This window comes from Tachyglossus aculeatus, chromosome X4, assembly GCF_015852505.1.
Source record: "Tachyglossus aculeatus isolate mTacAcu1 chromosome X4, mTacAcu1.pri, whole genome shotgun sequence".
NCBI classification, from domain to species: Eukaryota; Metazoa; Chordata; class Mammalia; order Monotremata; family Tachyglossidae; genus Tachyglossus; species Tachyglossus aculeatus.
This window is the reverse complement of record NC_052098.1, coordinates 17,166,430-17,183,113: the sequence shown is the minus strand read 5'-3', so window position 1 is coordinate 17,183,113 and position 16,684 is coordinate 17,166,430.

The following is a 16,684-nucleotide window of genomic DNA, read 5'->3' as shown; positions in this document are numbered from 1 at the left end:
AATATGATCGACTGATTGATTCCTGGCAGTAGGGAAGGTGTGACCAAGAGGATGGCTGCGGGAGAGAGAAGAATGAAAATACGGTGACTAGGGTGAAGCTTGGGTGTTGCTGTCCAGTCCTAATAATATGAGAAGCAGCGTGGCTCAGTGGAGAGAGCCCGGGCTTTGGAGTCAGAGGTCAGGGGTTCAAATCCTGGCTCCGCCAACTGTCAGCTGTGTGACTTTGGGCAAGTCGCTTAACTTCTCTGGGCCTCAGTTACCTCATCTGTAAAATGGGGATTTAAATTGTGAGAGCCTCCCATGGGACCTGATCACCTTGTAACCTCCCCAGCGCTTAGAACGGTGCTTTGCACATAGTAGGCGCTTAACAAATACCATCATTATTAACTGTAGTATTCATTAAGTGCTTACCGTACGCTAACCGCTCGGCTAAGTGCTGGAGGAGATACAAGATAATCGGGTCCCACGTGGGGGTCACATTCTAGACTGTGAGCCCACCGTTGGGTAGGGACCGCCTCTATATGTTGCCAACTTGGACTTCCCAAGCGCTTAGTACAGTGCTCCGCACACAGTAAGCGCTCAATAAATACGATTGAACGAATGAATGAATTCGAAATTGGCGAACAGGAATTGAATTCCCGTTTTGCAGACGAGGGAACCGAGGCACTGGCGGCTTGGGGCTCTGTCGGAATCCTTTTCCACCTTCTCCCGGCCACAATGGCAGGCATCGCTTGTGGAGGAAACGGCAACGGTGGGGAGAAGGGAGGTCTGGGAGCTCCCTTGCAGCCCGGCCTAGATTAAAAATTCTGTTGCCCTGAATATAGTCTTTGTGCTTTGGTCGGTCACCACCCGCATAACACGATATGGGGGGTTGAGAGGTAAGACCCAGTTATTTGGGGAAAAAAGGGGACGTGGGTTTCCCGGAGCCATAAAGTTGCGGAGAAAGGACGTGGAAGGAGGCGTAGGGTTTGGGGCACGGGAGCTATCTGCGGCGTGTAGCCTGTGTGTCACCGACACACAGCTGCACATACGATTCGAAATACGCCGGCACATGCACAGGAGCCGGTCCCGCGTCGATGCCACCACGGTCCCAAATTTCCGGAACTCCAACTGCGCACGACTCTGGCCAGAAGCTGGCGGCGGCAATCTGTCGCCGGGATTTCTGTTCACTTGAACATCGGACGGGCTGATCCTGGGCGAATTAGGCCGGTATTTTGGAATAGACACCCTTGGGCGGGTTTAGCAGCGGAGCTACCGCAGCGAGCGGCTATTATTGGATTTGAGTCATTTCTAAGTCGCTCCTTCCGCTGGCAACTTTCCTCGGAAAACCCCGCACAGAAGCCAGGCCCGCAGCAAGATTGGGAAATAGCACCTCGTACCGACATGGTGCGTGAGTCTACGATCAAAGTGGGTGGCCACCTTGGGTGACCAGTTGGCACGAGGCCTTCGGGGCTGCCGGGCCGGGGCCGAAGATGGGAACGCGGCGGCTACTTAGGAATCAAGGATCGGCCGCGATTCCGGTTTATCGGCCAGTTTGGATGACGGCGATTACAGTTTGGATGTTCTCTGCTTCAATCCGACACCTCTGTGGGGGGAAAACCCCCTGAAAATAACGCGACTTCGGCCTAGATTAAAAATTCCGTTGCTCCGAATACAGTCTTCGTGCTTTGGTCGGCCGCCACCCGTAGGATGCGATACGGGGGGTTGACAGGTAAGGCCTAGTTATTAGAAAAGCAGCGTGGCTCAGTGGAAAGAGCCCGGGCTTGGGAGTCCGAGGTCGTGGGTTCAAATCCCCGCTCCGCCAATTGTCAGCTGGTGACTTTGGGCAAGTCACTTCTCCGGGCCTCAGTTGCCTCATCTGTAAAACGGGGATGAAGACTGTGAGCCCCACCTGATTACCTTGTATCCCCCCAGTGCTTTGCACATAGTAAACACTTAACAAATACCATTATTATTATTATTTGGGGGAAAAAAGGGGACGTGGGTTTCCCGGAGCTATAAAGTTGTGGAGAAAGGACTCTTTCCCACGGTTCGGGCTGGTGGCTGCTTCCCGCCCCTCCTCATCCCGAACAGCGCTTTGCTATCCATCAATCGTATTTATTGAGCGCTTACTGTGGGTAGAGCACTGTACTAAGCACTTGGGAAGGACAAGTTGGCAACATTTAGAGACAGTCCCTACCCAACAGCGGGCTCACAGTCTAGAAGGGGGAGACAGAGAACCAAACCAAATGCCCTGTACATATGTATATATGTTTGTACATGTTTATTACTCTATTTATTTACTTATTTTACTTGTACATATCTATTCTATTTATTTTACTTTGTCAGTATGTTTGGTTTCGTTCTCTGTCTCCCCCTTTTAGACTGGGAGCCCACTGTTGGGTCGGGACTGTCTCTATACGTTGCCAATTTGGACTTTCCAAGCGCTTAGTACAGTGCTCTGCACATAGTAAGCGCTCAATAAATATGATTGATTGATTGTACATATCATCTATTCTATTTATTTTACTTTGTTAGTATGTTTGGTTTTGTTCTGTCTCCCCCTTTTAGACTGGGAGCCCACTGTTGGGTAGGGACTGTCTCTATACGTTGCCAATTTGGACTTCCCAAGCGCTTAGTACAGTGCTCTGCACATAGTAAGCGCTCAATAAATATGATTGATTGATAGATTGATTGTACATATCTATTCTATTTATTTTACTTTGTTAGTACGTTTGGTTTTGTTGTCTGTCTCCCCCTTCTAGACTGTGAGCCCACTGTTGGATTGGGACTGTCTCTATACATTGCCAATTTGGACTTCCCAAGCGCTTAGTACAGTGCTCTGCACATAGTAAGCGCTCAATAAATATGATTGATTGATTGTACATATCTATTCTATTTATTTTGTTAGCATGTTTGGTTTCGTTCTCTGTCTCCCCCTTTTAGACTGTGAGCCCACTGTTGGGTAGGGACTGTCTCTATACGTTGCCAACTTGTACTTCCCAAGCGCTTAATACAGTGCTCTGCACATAGTAAGCGCTCAATAAATATGATTGATTGATTGATAGATTGATTGTACATATCTATTCTATTTATTTTACTTTGTTAGTATGTTTGGTTTTGTTCTCTGTCTCCCCCTTCTAGACTGTGAACCCACTGTTGGGTAGGGACCGTCTCTATATGTTGTCAACTTGTACTTCCCAAGCGCTTAGTACAGTGCTCTGCACATAGTAAGCGCTCAATAAATACGATTGATGATGATAGTATTAACAAAATAAAATAGAATAGATATGTACAAGTCAAATAAATAAATCAATCTGTACAAACATACATACAGGTGCTGTGGGGAAGGGAAGGAGGTAAGATGGGGGGGGGGATGGAGGGGGAGCACTCCTACTCAAACTACTATGTACTTTGCACATAGTAAGCGCTTCCCCAACGCCATCCCCCCCCCCCTCAAAAAAGTGGTTTTCTCCGCCCCTCCTCGCCCCTCTAAAATGGCGGCTGGTCGTGGCCGCTGAGGGGACGGAGGAGGAAGGAAGGTAAGGGGGGGGGGGGGAGAGGAAGGGGCGGCGCGGGCCCCAGCCGAGGGAGGCTGGCCGAGGAACAGGAGGTGGGGAGAGCTCCGGCCGCCATGGGCCGCCGAATCCCCTCAGCGGGCGGGAGGGAGGGAGGAGGCGGCCCGCTGAGGAAAGCGCCATCCGGGCCCTTCCGGAAGTGACGTCACGCGCCCGCGCTCCAGCAACCTCGCGCGCCCCCCCCCCCCCTTCGGTCGTATTTATTGAGCGCCTCCGGCGCGCAGGGTACTGCGCTGAGCGCTCCGCTCCGCCCGTCGGGGGCCTGTCAATCACCGGGGGGATCCGCCCCTTCCGGCGGCTGGCGGGCTCCATTGGCTCCTCCTCCCCGCGGGGCCGGGTGCGCGCGCGCGCGCGCGCGGGGCTGGCCGTGCATGTGCGCGCACGCGCACGCGCGCGTCGCTCCCCCCCCCCCCCGCGCGCTCTCTCTCTCTCTCTCTCGCTCTCTCTCTTTTGTGAGTTATAGCAACCGTTGCCTTGTGAATCAAGCGCCATAGTCACCGTAGTCCTGGCGACTGTTACCCATCAACAACAACTACTCTCCTCCTCCTCACCACCACCACCACCACCACCATCTCCATCACCCACCACCACCACCACCACCACCACAATAATCCACAGGCCAGGTGAATATTCTTCGATCTCTACATGTGTGTGAGCGTGCGTGTATGTCGCTGTCTCTCGTCTCCTCTCCCTCTCACGCTCCCTGACTCTCTCCTCCTGCCGCTGTTGCTTCTTTATTATTATTATTATTATTACTATTATTATTATTTTGATTTTTTACACACCCTGGGGGTTGTTCCCAATCCATGTTTCCCAGCTAGGTTGTGTGTGCGAGTGCGGCTTCCCTCCCTCCTCCCCGGTTGCACTTTAGGGATGGAGCTCAGGGGGGGGTGGTGGTGGTTGGGGGGAAGAAGAAGAAGAAAAAATAATCCGGTTTTTGATCCAGGTGAACAGCCCAGTTATTATTTTGTCTTTACGTTTCCTGCTTCTTTCAAATGCCGAAATAGGCTACAGTGTGGCAGGAGGAGCCAGGCAGGTTTTTTCGTTTTTCTCCCCCCTCCTCCCTTCACTTGTAAGGCCTTGCTGTGTGGATTTGGTTATTTTTCAGCTGAGATATCTGCGAACTTTTCTCACCCCCCCCCTTCCCTTCATCAGCCCCCCCCCCCCCCCCCCCTTAGTGGCCTGGTGGTAAACAGGTTTTTCCTCCTTAATCACCATCAGTTCCATTGTTTCCTTTTTCTTTTAAAACTGTATTTTCTTTGTGCCGCAAAGAGTCTTTTAATATCCATTCAGCACCCTTCCCTCTCCTTCCCCTCACACTGAAGCCCCTTGCTGCTGCTGCTGCGAAAGATAGATATTTGGAAAAAAGTGTCTTTTTTTTTTAGGGTGGGGGGGGGATATTTAGGATTTAAATCGGATTTAGAGCATCCCCGGTACTTCGGTTAGTAGTTATTGACAGAGCCTTATCCTTCCTGTGGGGATGGGAGGGGTGGTAGTGAGGTTCCATTTCACTTTGATAAACCAACCCATAGTGGAGGGAGCCTTAGTCATTTTGCATTGTGGTGCTGAGACTTTCTGGGTTATAAACAGGGAAAAGACAGAAGAAAGCACTGAAAGAACTGAGAGATTTTTCTCCCCCACCCCCTGTTCTTTTTCCTCCGAGAGTTGAAATTGAAGTCAAGTTGGTCATAAAGAATGTATGAAGCCTCTCCACTCGAAACGTGTGTATATTCCATTTTCTTGGTAATTGGTAGAGGAGCTCCAGGAATTTAGTGTCTTAGCGGATTCCCTCCCTTTCCCCTTTATGTTTCTTTTGTGGAGGGGCCGTGAGCGGATCCTTGGTCCCGAAATCTTTTTTTAGCCGGATTTCTTGTGGAATCGGTGTGAAGTCAGAGGGCAGGGTTGATCTGCAGAGTTAACTCAATTTTAGGCTCCTGGAAGTTGAATGTAGTGTGTTCTGGCTTTAATTAACTGGACGGACAGAAATGTGAGATAATGCCTTGCGTATCGGTTAGCAGACATAGCATTTGCTAGTGTGATTGTGCTCGTATAGTTCTCCAGCTCGAAATTTGTTAAGGTCTGATTTGAATGCGTTTTGGTTCTTCACGCTGAATGCCAACTGAAAGATATTGATTTATTTGACAGAGCGACCTCTGAAGAATGTGTCAGTAGTAATTAATCTGGGGATGATCAAATGTAGAACAGGTTAAATAACTATAATGTTTAGGTGATCCAGTTGTTTTTTGCAAAATGCAGCCTGTTTTGGTCATTTTCCTTTCTGAACCTATTTTCCTGTAAAATAGGATCCGCGATGAGGATGTTGTATTATTTTTTTCCGAAAGAGTTCGCATCCTTTTTGGATTTTTCCTCTCTATGTCGAGAATCTTGTATTCTTTTTTTTTCCTGTTCCGGGGAGTTTTGAAATGCCTCAGGGTTTTCACACGGTGAGGTTCCCCGCTCCCTATAGTCTGCACCTAGACAAAACTATTTTTGAAGTCAATTGGAGCTGAACTGGCATTAGGAAGGAGCCCAGTCTTTATGTCGTTTGCATGTGAGGAGAACACGTAGCACGCTACGCTATCAGATGACGATTTATCGTTTCAATTTGCAGGGTGCAAAAGCTATTGCTTTCTCATAAGGAACCGTTGGGGTGCGTTGGCTGTGAAACCATCGTACCCCTCACACAGCCTGCAAAAATGCCTTTTCAGTGGCACGTCGATAGGAGACGAAACTTTCTGAGGTAGAATAGAACTTTCTTAGGTAGGTTAAAAAATATTCTTGAAAGTGTCTTCAAAGAAGGTCCTTTGAGTTCGAAAGTGTGGCAGCCTCTTTTATTTAACCGGAGTGGGAGTGATGGTACGCTGTGTGTTAGCCCTATAGACCGTAGGAGATGATAGTGCTCGCAATATTTCATTCCCCCCCCCCCCCCCCGGCGTAATATTTCTTTGGCATTATGCTTCTAAATGTCCCCGTACCCTTAGCTTGTAGACTTGAAAATACGGGTGAATCAAGTCACTCTTTTAAACTACAGTGATTTGGAAAAAAGAAAAATCACCCCGTGAATCAGTTTTCCTTTTAAAGTCTTTGAGATTTGGCTTTCCGGGGCGGTTTGCCTCCGTGGTTCCATTGGTTACGTTTAAAGGAGGATATATAAAGAGTTGGGGCTCTGCATCTATAGGTAATGAACTGGAATCCATCAAGTGCAGTTTCAACATACACATTTTACCCATTCTTCTACTCTTATAGAGACAGGGATAAGAAACGGCTCTTGTTTTCAGCATTTACCCTTTTCCATTCATTTATACCTTTCAATGCAGTGGAGGTCCTTTTTCTTTTGTTTTCATTATGCATTTTAAGCAATACAGAATCGATCTTGTACCCCTGTGCTAAAGATACGGACTCAGCATTGAATTTGAATACTTGGCATGGGTTTCTGATTGATACCATTTTTCCTCATCCCCTTTGTGTCTACTAAAACCTTTCTCGCCTTTCAAAAATGGGAAGAAGAGTGCTCTTTCCTTTGGACTTTGAACAGAAGAGAGCAGCAGGTGGACTATAGAGCTCTCACTTGACTTGTGAAATTTATCCAACTTTACATTTATTTTACATTTCCCGTGTTTATCTGGTCTGAGTCGAAGGGGCTTGAGAAAAGAAGAGCGGGCAGTCTGTCGAGAGCAGAGCAATAGTAAAGGCAAACTTAGAGCATTGAAACCGGAGTGTTGTTCTTGATAAAGTTCTGGTTAGAAGGCATCGTGTGTACCAGCAGCAAGAATGCCAAGGAACAAACATTTTAAACATTTAAGATCGTGATTTTGGTCTTGTGTCAAGAGCGGGCATGGAAAATTGAGCCCGGTAAAACGTGACCTCTTCATTTTTAAAGCGCCCAACAGACACACACACACACACACAAACACTCTACTTCCTTGTTTTCCCCAAGCTGAATTATTTGCTGATTTGCATGATTTTTCGACGCTTAGAATGGTTGCGATGAACTTGCGTTTTTCCTTCTCCTCTTCTCACAGGTGCACAGTGTTCCCATATTTTGGGAATCCAAGATTAAGTGGATTTGGCTCAATCTAACTTGTTAGGGACAGATGGCTGTTTTAAACAGGTGTCACTTTCATTTCTAGTGCATTGTGTTGGGACTTCCAGGGGCTCACAAAAGGGCTGTCTAAAGCAGGTGGCATCCTTTCCTTTTGTCATTAGCAACATCTACTTTCTGAGCTAATTATTTTCCCGGGGAGTGGGTATTTTTTAATACGGAGTAGATTTTTATAGGCTTTCGGGACCGTTCCGATCCGAATACACCGATACTTGACATTAAAAAAAAAAATCCCTCTCGTATGTACTCTTTTCTAAAAGGCATAATTATTTTCAGTGCTATTTTAAAACTGCTCTGGAGCATGTAAAAATGTATTCCAAAGGCCTCCCACCAGCTCGTATTTAAAAGGTAGATTTTCCGAGAGCAAACTATCCGGACGGGTTTATTCTTCAGTAAGATCCCGTTACCCGGACAGGTGGCCTTTAACTTTTACCGTGAAAAGCGACAACTTTTCTTTATTACGTCTCGAATGGTGTGCAAATAGGTGACATTATAGCACAGTACTTAACAAACGAACGGTTTTCCTTATTTTGTAATTGAACATTAAAATGCGATGTTTTCCCTCACCTTAATTGAAGCTATTAAGAGGAGCGCTTAAAAACGTTGTGTTTTGTTTTTTTTTTTTTGAAAAGGAAGACCAGCGTCGGATTGACGTTAAGGATGAACTTTTTTTCTGCCCTCCATACCAGAGTTTAATGAAACAATGACGACCCGGTTCGAAAATTTTACATTTCTCAAAGCAGATGCACCAGAGGGTGCTGTGCTATTTAGAACACACAACTGTTACTGAACAGCATGGACTTATTAGGAAATAGATTTATCACTTCAGTCTTTATGAAAGACAGTTTGTGTTTTCTGTCCCGAGTTCTACGTCCCCTCGTGGGGCAAGCTCATGTTTACTTTCTAGTTACTCTGTTACCAAAAAATTCTAATGTAATGGAGTAACTGATTTTGCCAAGGACACTTGGTTAGCACATCGGATTATCGGTGACAAAATCAACGCAGATTAACTTATTTTATGGTGCCTGTGCCTTAGAACATAGATAGGGGAATCCACGTTAGTTTTATGCAGTCCCATCGGCGATTCCCTCAGTACTTTAACTTATTTTGAGGGGTTCACTAGTTTCGAAGTCAAAATGACATTATCCTCTGTATTTCTAAATGCTGTTAACATCACCGTACCTTTGATGTTCCCTAGCTGAGCAGGACTGCTGAGACATGCTTCAGAGCGACTCTGCCGTGACAGCATCCGATAGGCCCGTTATAAGCCAAATTCTTTATACAACTAAGAGAATATCCTTGGCTCTTCGATTCACTTCACCGGGCCCCCGGCAGCCCGGCCTGTTTTCTTTGGAATCGTCTTGGCATACCTTCCGAGTTGGCCATTGCTCCTTCATTAGGAGGAAGGCCCTGATGCAAGTAACTGTTTTCCACCCAAAATGTGGAGGTTCCTACTCTTTCCTCCGCCTGAAGCTCGAGAGGAGCCGGTCAAAATAGCTCCGGACCGCTGTGTTCCTTGCAGATAATGTCATCGTTCCCGTCCACCTATACCTGAAGAAGAGGACTTCAGGGCCCCCAGAGCATCTTGCGTTTCCTTCCATGACTCCCAGAGAACTAGCCGGTTCTGTCGCGGTGGCTCCCCATTTGATCGAGCATTCCCGAGAAGTATGATTTTTGTGTGTTATTTGGGTCCTATTTCTGATCGAAGTCACGCCCAGACGTGGCGTAGAGGTTAGAGCCCGCTGTTGGGTGGGGACCGTCTCTACGTGTCGCCAACTTGTGCTTCCCAAGCTCCTAGTACAGTGCTCTGCACACAGTAAGCGCTCAATAAATACGATCGGATGAATGAATGAATAGAGCCCGGGCCTGGGGGTCAGAAGGGCAGGGGTTCGAATCCCGGCTCCGCCGCCCCCCTCGCCTGCTGTGTGACCTTAAGCAAGTCACTTCTGTGGGCCTCATTTCCCTCATCCGTAAAAGGGGGATTGAGACCGTGAGCCCCACGTGGGACGGGGGCGGTGTCCAGCTCCATTTGCTTGTATCCGCCCCGGCGCTTAGCACAGTGCCCGGCACATAGTAAGCGCCTAATAAATACCAAAAATACCAATAAGGATTAGCCTTTAGGTGCAGTGAAGGAGACACAGTTCTGTCAAGCGCCTTCCCGAAACTTTCTAAATAAGTTGGAGAAAGGGTAGCCTGTGATAGGCGAGCATGTTGAACACTTCCTAATCAATCAATCAATCGTATTTATTGAGTGCTTACTGTGTGCAGAGCACTGTACTAAGTGCTTGGGAAGTACAAGTTGGCAACATATAGAGACAGTCCCTACCCAACAGTGGGCTCACAGTCTAAAAGTCTAAATTGCAGTAAGAAGTCATTTTCGAGTGCTTAGGCAAGATGCAGACTCCGATCGGGGGCCCGGTTCAGTATGTTGAACCCCCTCTCAACACATTGGCTAATGATCAGACGATCTTTTCCGAGATGATATCTTATTGAGCGGTGCAATTTCAGGGGAACGCACCCAACATTTCAGTTCTGTGTTTCTGAATATCTGGGAGCTGGGGGAGTGAATCTCTTAGAAATTGTAGCCTTGGAGTGAGGAGCACGCTTGTGCAGTCTTATAGCTTTGCACGAGGTGTCTGTGAGTGTCTTTCTCAGATTGGCAACGTGATCCGTATAGTCCATAGGGAAGATGGGCCTGCCGGGGTTTATCGTTTGCTGTGTAACGTTTCATTGAGTCTTGAGATCTCCATTTTTCTGGCTACGATTTTCAGAACCCTCCCCGGCTTGTTCATTTGAACGCCGGCTGCATCAGAGCTCGGCCCAAGTTAATAATCTGGGCCCGACCCGGGTCAGGTTAATAATAACGATGATGGCATTTATTAAGCGCTTACCATGTGCAAAGCACGGTTCTAAGCGCTGGGGAGGTTACAAGGTGATCAGGTTGGCCCGCGGGGGGCTCACAGTCTTCATCCCCATTTTCCAGCTGAGGGAACCGAGGCCCAGAGAAGTGAAGTGACTTGCCCAGAGTCACACAGCTGACGGTTGGCGGAGCCGGGGTTTGAACGCGTGACCTCTGACGCCGAAGCCCGGGCTCTTTCCACCGAGCCACGCTGCTCCTCCGCTGGTCCCAACGATGCGGGGGTCCGCGCTCAGTTCGACAGCCACCCAGATCTGATTGCATTTCCGGGAGCCCTAGGAGAGGAGAGAGGAAGCATGCCATCACATCTCCTTCCAGAGGCCTTCCCTGACTAAGCCTTCACTTCCCTTACTCCCTCTCCCTTCTCTGGCACCCTTGGACCTGGATCCGTCCCTTTTCAGGACTTGCTATTCATCCCTCCACCCTACCGCATTTATGTACGTGTCTGTAATTTATTTCAGTGTCCGTCCCCACCTCTAGACCGTAAACGGCTCGTGGGCAGGGAACGCGTCTCCCAATTCAGGTGCGTTGTCCTCTCTCCCAGGTGCTCAGTGCAGCGCCGTACGGTACGTGGTCCCCGAGGGCTCCGAAAACTTCCACTCTTTGCGTGATTCGTCACTTGGACACAGTGGCCCTCCAGGCAGCCACAGTTCCCGGCAACCTGTCCTCTGGCCCACGTTTCCGTGGGTTGGGCTGAGCCGACACCCGGGAGTTGAGTCTCGGGGTCTGTGTGGGTAGAAGCAGCGTGGGCTCGGGAGTCAGAGGTCATGGGTTCGAATCCCAGATCCGCCACTTGTCAGCTGTGTGACCTGGGGCAAGCCACTTAACTTCTCTGTGCCTCAGTTACCTCATCTATAATTGTGAGCCCCAAGTGGGACAACCTGATCACCTCGTAGCCCTCCCCCCCAGCGCTTAGAACAGTGCTTTGCACATAGTAAGCGCTTAACAAATACCACCATTATTATCATTATCATTAGAACCCGAGGGTGTGAGTTTAGAGGGCATACCAGATTCAGGAACTCATTTTTGGAGATGTGAAGTGTACGCTTCAGATCCATAGATCGGAAGGGTGCAACAATTTCCCCTCTTGACCTCTCGCAGCCGGTTTCCGGAGGTTGAGATCAAGGAAGCCAGAGAGCGAAGGGGACCACCGCAAAGGACCCCGTCTTAAGCCACAAAGGGCTCCTGGAAATTGAGGGACCCCATTCTAGGAAGCCCCGTGGATGGGTGTCTGAACTGTCTCCCCAGCAATCGCACTTCTGAATTTCTCATTGTTTTTCAGCGGGCCATCCGCTGTAGGTGATTTGGGCCAGATCGGAGAGCAGACCAGAGCAACAAGCCTTCTCCCTCTGATGAAACTCCTTGCCTCTTCCATTACGCCCCGTGCCGACAGAAGGGATGTATAGGTCGAATTTCATAAGAGGACCCGGAGTCGTATCAACTCGTTAAACCACCTCTTGAGCTTGTCTGTGTATTTCTTTATTTATGCCCATCCTTTGCACTCGTGTACGTATGTAGCTGTATTCGGGTGAGCGTTCAGTTTTATTTATTCTGCCTCTGCCGCTTGGGAATGTTTCTGCGTCTGCCTCCCCCGTTAGATTGTAAGCTCCTTGTGGGCAGAGAACATAACTCGGGCATCCGTTTTGCCTCCCAAGCACTTATTACAGTGAATTGCCTCCATTAGGCGCCCAAACACCATTACTACTGTCAGGATGTGAAGGAAGGAAGCGTTTTCACGATTCTTAAGGTTAAGCCGTCGTTATTAAGCAACACGTTCTGCTGTCGCTCAAATAGTATTCCCTGCTAGATTGACGGCTCACTGAGGGAAGGGTTCGGGCTCACCAGCTCTATTGTATTCACCCAAGAGCCGAGTATAGTGAGTGCTCTACCTACGGGCACTCAAAAAGTGCTTTTGATGGATTAGATAGTCCAGTAACTTTCCAGCATCTTTTGGAACCTCCATTGGCTTTTGAGTCCCCGAGGGCAACTACATGAAAGGTCGTTGATTTTCAGAACCAATTGTGGCAAGCCTACTTTGAAAGTGCAATAAATAAACCAAATTATGTTCAGGCCACATGGTAATTTTTTTTAAGGGTTATCCAGACTTCAGTTTGGCTCACTTGAATTGGGGTACTGCCATTGATACTTTCGGTCTACCTCTTCGGTGCCCCAACTGACATCCTCAGTAATCAATCAGTCGGTGGTATTTACCGAGCGCTTACTGATGAACTGAAAGATTTCGTCAATTTTTATAAGTTTCTGAACTCACTTCCAGGGAGTACCGTTTGCATTGAGAAAATCTAGTTCACCGTGCAGGTGATCTGTCTCGCAGTTCAACTGTTCTTAGTTGCCCAAACGGAGCCAGTCCAATAGGCCCACCAGTACGCGGGTGGTTACCAGATGATCCAGCTGGGTTGCGTGGCCGTATCGTAAATGGTTATTTCCCGGGGTGCATTTTCCCGTAGACGTGCAGGCACTTAGGCTTCCACGTATCCCGCTGCGCACGGTTAGGATGAGTTTTTTTAAAAAGCAAAATACCGGAGTGGGATCGGAGGATCGAGACGGTGGAGGGACGGCAGGTTCGGGGTGCGGGATGGGGGCTGGAAAGCTGTTGGGGACCAGGGGAGAGCAGGAAAGAAGCGGAGGAGAGGGGGAGACCGGGAGGGAATTGACTTATCTGAAATGATTGGGCGTAAAACTGGGGGCAGGGCATCCGGTTGCCGTCTTTTAATTCAGCAGATAGCGCAGGACGCCATCCAGGTTGCCTGAATCGTTGGCTGGCTATGACCTGGGATATGCCCGACCTAAGTGTGGCTCCCAAAAGCCTGTGTGTATTTAACCTTTACCTGATGAGCGGTAGCGGTGGTGCAGATGGGCCTAAATGTTTATTTTTCCCATCTCCACTTCACCTTCTAGTTTGTCTTGGCCACAGTTTGTTTTTCCCAGATCAATGATAAGGAGGTAGATAGAAAGCAACTGGCTTTACAAGCCCGATTTCCCCTGCCCTACACCACCACTCGCACTTTTTCATTCCTCCCGGGGCCCCTCTAGACTGTCAGCCCGCTGCGGGCAGGGAACGTGACTACCAACTCTGTTATATATTGTACTCGCCCAAGCGCTTAGTTCAGTGCTCTGCACACGGTAAGCACTCAATAAATATGATGATTGATAGAGAACATGACTGTTCTCTAAACAATCTCTCCTCCCCTCTAGACCGTAAGCTTCTTGTGGACAGGGAACATATCTACCAACCCTGTTATATTGTACTTTCCCAAGGTACAGTGGGCACTCAATAAATGCGATTGATTGATTGATCAAGGGAACACCAAGATTTTCAAGACATACACCGTTGCTTGTTTTTGTGCGTTTTTAAGTAGTGCTTTTCTCCGTAATCAGTGTCTCTATTTCTCAAATACCTTCAGGGTATCAAGAGCCCTGTGATCATCTCCCTTCCCCTCCCGAATCTCACCAAATCTTGCCACCTGAATTGGATTGCCTTTGTTTTACGTTTTAATTATATCATCAATCGTATTTATTGAGCGCTTACTATGCACCCTCTTCTACATCTGAATCCCTCAGTCAGTGATATTTATTGGGCGCTTACTGTGTGCAGAGCACCGCACTAAGCATTTGGGTAGGGACCGTCTCTATATGTTGCCAACTTGTACTTCCCAAGCGCTTAGTACGGTGCTCTGCACACAGTAAGCGCTCAATAAATAAGATTGATTGATTGATTGATTTGGGAAAGTCCATTACCCTGGTAGACATGATCCCTGCCCACAGGGAGCTTAGAGGGAGACAGACCTTAAAATAAATTACAGCTAAGGGAAAGAGTGGAGTGTAAGAATAGGAGACTGTGAGCTTGTTGTGGGCAGGAAGGTGTCTGTTGTTATATTGTACTCTCCCAAGTGTGTAGTACAGTGCTTTGCACACAGTAAGCACCCCATAAATACGATTGATTGATTGATTGAGTGAGTGAGCGTACGTGCCATTGGCCTGATTGAGGGTTGCACAAATAAATGCCTAGGGGAAATGAGGACTTAATCAGGGAAGGACTCTTGGAGGGGATGTGATGAAAGGGAGAAATATTCATTCGTTTCATTCAGTCGTATTTTTTGAGCGCTTACTGTGTGCAGAGCACTGTACTAAGCGCTTGGGAAGTCCAAGTTGGCAACATATAGGGACGATCCCTACCCAACAGCAGGCTCACAGTCTAGAAGGGGGAGACGGACAACAAAATAAAACATATTAACAAAATAAAATAAATGGAATAAATATGTACAAGTAAAAGAGAGTAATAAATACATACAAACATATATATATATATATATATATATATATATATATATACACACACACAGGTGCTGTGGGGAGGGGAAGGAGGTAATGGCCAAACGGAGGAGGAAAAAGAAGCATCTACTGCTCCTTTCCCATCGTGGTAGCCAGGAGATCCTTTGTTGTGGGCAGGGAATGTGTCTACCATGGTAATGGACTTTCCCAAATGCTTAGTACGGTGCTCTGCCCGCAGTAAGCGCTCGATAAATACTATCGAATGAACGGATGAAAGATCCTCGGGTGGATGGCTGTCGGTGGGATCCAGGTGGGTTCTCTGGCCAAGGGGGACTCCTCTTGTAAGTTTTGCCACAGTGGGGAAGGGTGAGCAGCGTAGCCTAGTAGAAAAAAAAAATAATGGCATTTATTAAGCACTTGCTATGTGCAAAGCACTGTTCTAAGCGCTGGGGAGGTTACAAGGTTATATGTATATATGTTTGTACATATTTATTACCCTATTTATTTATTTTACTTGTACCTATCTATTCTATTTATTGTATTTTGTTTGTTTGGTTTTGTTCTCTATCTCCCCCTTCTAGCCTGTGAGCCCACTGTTGGGTAGGGACTGTCTCTATATGTTGCCAGCTTGTACTTCCCAAGCGCTTAGTACAGTGCTCTGCACACAGTAAGCGCTCAATAAATGCGATTGATTGATTGATACAAGGTGATCAGGTTGTCCCATGGGGGGCTCACAGCCTTAATCCCCATTTTCCAGATGAGGTAACTGAGGCCCAGAGGAGTGAAGTGACTGGCCCAAAGTCACACAGCTGACAGTTGGCGGAGGCAGGATTTGAACCCATGACCCTTGACTCCAAAGCCCGGGCTCTTTCCCCTGAGCCACGCTGCTTCTCGTAGAAGCCTGGGAGTCGGGGGACCTGGGTTCTAAACCCGGCTCCGCCATGTAGTTGCCGCCTGGGTAAGTCACTTAACTTTTCTGTGCCTCAGTTCCCTCGTCTGCAGAATGGGGAGTCAGTGCCTGGGCCTCCTCCGTCTTTGACTGCGAACCCTACGTGGGCCCTGATTAGCTTCTATCTACCCCAGTCCTTAGTATGGCGCTTGGCACCTAGTAAGTGCTTAACAAATAATAGCATTGTTACTATACTTAATTAGTCATTAATCGTAGTAAAAATAATGATCGAAAATAATAGAGTGCTTTGCTCCCTTCCCTTCCGGGCAGTTTCGCAGGGAGGTGGAGGATTAAAAAATCATCCAGCTCAGCCCAGAAGATAGGATGCAGGTTCTGAGGATCCTTTTCTAGCAGAAGGAAGTGAGGCTGTAAGCTCGTTTTGGGCGGGCAAAGTGCCTACCAACTCTTATATCATACTCTCCCAAGCGCTTAGTACAGTGCTCCGTACATAGTAAATGCTCAATAGATTTGATTGATTGATAAATGGGGACTGCCAGCTAGATGAGGCTACCTAACCGGACAGGAAAATCCTGCCTTAGTGGCTGCAACTAATGGTCCTGAAAATCATCGTATTGTAGGTTCCTCGAGGGGAAGGACCGGGCCTTTTACATGCATTCTACTCTCCCGAGCGCTTAGTACTAGGCCGTGCTTGCTGAAGGCAGTCAATCAATCAATCAATCGTATTTATTGAGCGCTTACTGTGTGCAGAGCACTGTACTAAATACCTCTGAGATTGGTGGATTGCAGAAACCAGGCTGAGCCCCAATTTCTCCTGCCATCTGATCCGGCCTGCCGCACATTTTGGGGAGAAGGCGTATTTCGCGTGAGGGACCCTGTGCGTTTCGTCTCCGTGTAGAACAAGAGTGTAG